A 3956-nucleotide genomic window follows, 5' to 3' on the forward strand; every position below is an offset into this window, starting at 1 on the left:
CTTAACATGATGTCCGGTCTAGATGCGCAAAGGTAAAGCAGCGAACCAATCATGGAGCGATAAGTAGATGGGTCAAAAGGAATACCGTTTGAGTCTTCATTTAGAACTACATCGGTGGCCATGGGTGTCTTCATTGGTCTAGCATTTGTCATATCAAATTTCTCAAGAATGTCCTTGAGATACTTAGTTTGAGACAAGAAAATCCCTTCTTGAAATTGTTGTATTTGAAAACCAAGAAAGAACTTCAAGTCCGTGTTGAGTGACATCTCAAAGGTCTTGGTCATGGAGGCCGCAAATTTCTTGCACAAATGGATGTTAGGAGAACCAAAAATGATGTCATCTACATAGATTTGGCATAAGATCAAATCACCATTTTCCCTCTTAGTAAAAAGAGTGGGATCGATCACCCCCACCACAAAGCCATCATCGAGTAGGAACTTCTTAAGATGATCGTACCAAGCACGGGGTGCTTGTTTAAGACCATAAAGTGCCTTGTGAAGTTTATATACATGGTCTTTGTGATGAGGGTCAACAAACCCAAGTGGTTGTGATACATATACTTCTTCTTGTAGAGGACCGTTAAGAAAATCACTTTTCACATCCATTTGATGCAAGGTAAAACCATTGAAAGCAGCATAGGCCAATAAAATGTGAATGGACTCAAGACGAGCAACAGGGGCGAAAGTTTCACCAAAGTCCAAACCTTCAACTTGGGAGTACCCCTGTGCTACTAACCTTGCCTTGTTGTGTAGAACAGTCCCGTTCTCATCTTCCTTGTTCTTGAAGATCCATTTAGTTCCAATAACATTATGTACTTCAGTTGGTCGTTCTACCAATGACCATACTTCATTGCGTGTGAAACTGTTTAGCTCTTCTTGCATAGCAAGTAACCAGTCGTTGTCACATAGTGCATCCTGAACCCTGTGTGGCACGGTACTAGAGACAAACGAAAAGTGAGCACAAAAGTTTGTTAATTGTTTACGAGTCACTCTACCTTCCGATACGCCTGTGAGGATTTGATCAATATCAACACGACCGGCCACACGTGGCATGATGGAGGTCAAGGTTTCATGAGGTTCAACTTCGTTTCCATCATCAATGTCCTGAACATATGGATCATTTATGTGCGGACGAAGATATTCCTCTTCGCGTTGCACCTGTTGAGGTTCATCATCAAGCATACCCATACTTTGGTCTACCTCTTGAGGATCAACTTGTTCTTGAGTGTCATCTCCTACTTGATCCTCAACAACTGGCATGATGGGTGTGCTAGTATCTTGTGGAGGTACGGGTAGTGAACCGTCTTGAGGATGCGAGATGTTCTCATCATCTTCATCATCATCATGGGGTCTTTGTTCCATAGGCAAAAGTGCACCTACACCCATGTTTAAGATATCTTGTGGGGAGTCTTCTTCACCTGCATCATTTAGATCAACTTGCTCCCCATGGGAGCGGTTAAATTCATCAAACGTCACGTCACAAGTTTCTATAACACATCCAGTGGATTTGTTGTAGACTCTGTAGGCGTGAGAGTTTGATCCATAGCCAACAAAAATCCCCTCAGTTGTTTTGGATTGAAATTTGCCTAACCGTTCCCGTTTGTTGAGGATGAAGCATTTGCATCCAAACACACGAAAGTACTTAACATTGGGCTTGTTCCTAGTTAGGAGCTCATACGGAGTTTTCTCCAATATTGATCGGAGGAAGAGCCGGTTTGATGCATGACATGCTGTGTTGACGGCCTCAGCCCAAAAGCTATGTGGTGACTTGTATTCATCTAACATGGACCTTGCCATTTCCACAAGTGTCCGGTTCTTCCTTTCTGCCACACCATTTTGTTGGGGAGTGTAGGGTGCGGAGTACTGATGTTCAATCCCCTCATCACTCAGAAATTCTTCTATGGTGTAGTTCTTGAACTCAGAGCCATTATCACTTCTTACTGCCTTAATGTCCTTGTCAAACTTCCGCTGGGCTTGTTTAGCAAAATCAATGAAAGTGACCTTTGTCTCGTCCTTGGACTTGAGAAAGAACACCCATGTATATCTTGAGTAATCATCAACAATGACTAGGCTATACTTTTTCCCTCCAAGACTTGCCCATGAAGGAGGCCCGAATAGATCCACATGAAGGAGCTCTAACGGCCTTGAAGTGGATACAACGTTCTTGAGTGGATGTCTTGATTGATGTTGCTTCCCAGCTATGCATGCACTGCACACACGATCTTTCTTAAAAGATACATTTGTTAGTCCAAGGATGTGATTACCGTTTAAGAGATTTTGAAGATTTTTATGCCAACATGGGCGAGCCGGCGATGCCACAACCATCCCATGTCGGCCTTGGCCATTAGACAAGTTGTATGGAAAGTGCTCTCTTTCGAGAAATCAACCGTGTAAAGGTTGCTATCCAACTCTCCAACAAAAGCCACTTCAAGAGTGTCTCTCTTAAAGACTTTCACATCCGTTAGTCCAAATAGTGTGTCATAACCGACGGAAGCCAATTGGCGAACTGAAAGTAAATGATGTTGAAGATATTGAACAAGCATGACATTTGCAATAGACATGTCATTAGTGATTGCCACCTTGCCCAACCCAATTACCTGCCCTTTCGACCCTCCACCAAATACAATGCTCATGTATGGTCGAATGGCTTGCATGAAGTCATAGAGCAAGTTACTATCTCCGGTCATATGATTGGTGCATCCACTGTCGATCACCCATTTTGCTCCACCGGAGAAAATAGCCTGTAAAGAATTAAGACTTGGTTTGAGGTACCCATTTTGTCATGGAGCCTTTCACATTAGTTACAAGAGTCTTAGGGACCCAAATAGCATAGAATCGAAATGCATTACGGGGACCAACGAATTTAGCATAGACCTTTCCTTCCTTTGATTTGCGTAGTACATAGGATGGCGGCATGAATTCGGTTGTCTTGTTGTGAGCAGACGGACCCCTAGTGGCCGATCCACTCACAACCTTACCTTTCTCCGTGTGTCCCTCTGGTACAAATATTTCCTTAAGAGGAGTGGTACACTTCAGAGGAGATGTACTTATATTTAGGAACGGAGGGAGTAAAAAACACGTGAGCGCGAATATGCTTCCGATGGAAAAGCACAAACGAAAAAAGAATAATAATAAAAAAGAGCAGAAACAGGAAAATATAAAACCTAGGGAAACATAAACTAGATTAACAACGTTAAAACGCAACATGTGGCGCCACAAACACTCCCGCGTGCCTCAGGAGTGTCCACTTGGAAGCCAGATGAGAGGGTACCCATGGACTGGGCACTCCCGTAAACACATTCAGCAAGAAATATCACCGTACCTGAACTAGGTCGCCGGTCTATGCCGTGTGCCTGTGCGTCAGTGCAACTATATATATGATGCAGTAAGCATCATATAGGAGCACTCTTCTTTCCATGCCGTTGATTCGAGCCGCCAACGAAATTAGCGAAGCACTGTAGCCAAGCTAAATTCTATGATACCTAAATAAAGCTAAACCCAACAACTGACACGATGATTGGCTCCAAGCAGTTCAACCCATGTGTCCCTAGCATGAGAGGACACATGCTCCGGCACTACATCGTTGTATCGTCGATCGAGCTTCTGTCCGAACAGTATCATATGGACTCCACTACATATCTGATGTTTGATTTTTGACCATCACAAATTGAATTTTTTTTATGGCAATTTGTGTTTGTTGAGGATAGAAAATTTAGTTGGCAAACGTGGCAAATCTATCTCAGTTTATTTTTCTGTCGGAAAATTGTCTTGCTCCTAAACTAAATTTCGTATCCTCACGTAGTCACGTCAACAAAATTTAAAAATGAAAACATTCGATTTGTCACGCTTAAGAATCTGACTTCAGATTTGTAACATTACCATATCATATTGCTTGCTACACCGTTGGTTGTTGGGCGATGCATTGGATATGGATCCATACATATGACAGTTGACATG

The sequence above is a fragment of the Hordeum vulgare genome, chromosome 2H (assembly GCF_904849725.1).
Source record: "Hordeum vulgare subsp. vulgare chromosome 2H, MorexV3_pseudomolecules_assembly, whole genome shotgun sequence".
NCBI lineage: Eukaryota > Viridiplantae > Streptophyta > Magnoliopsida > Poales > Poaceae > Hordeum > Hordeum vulgare.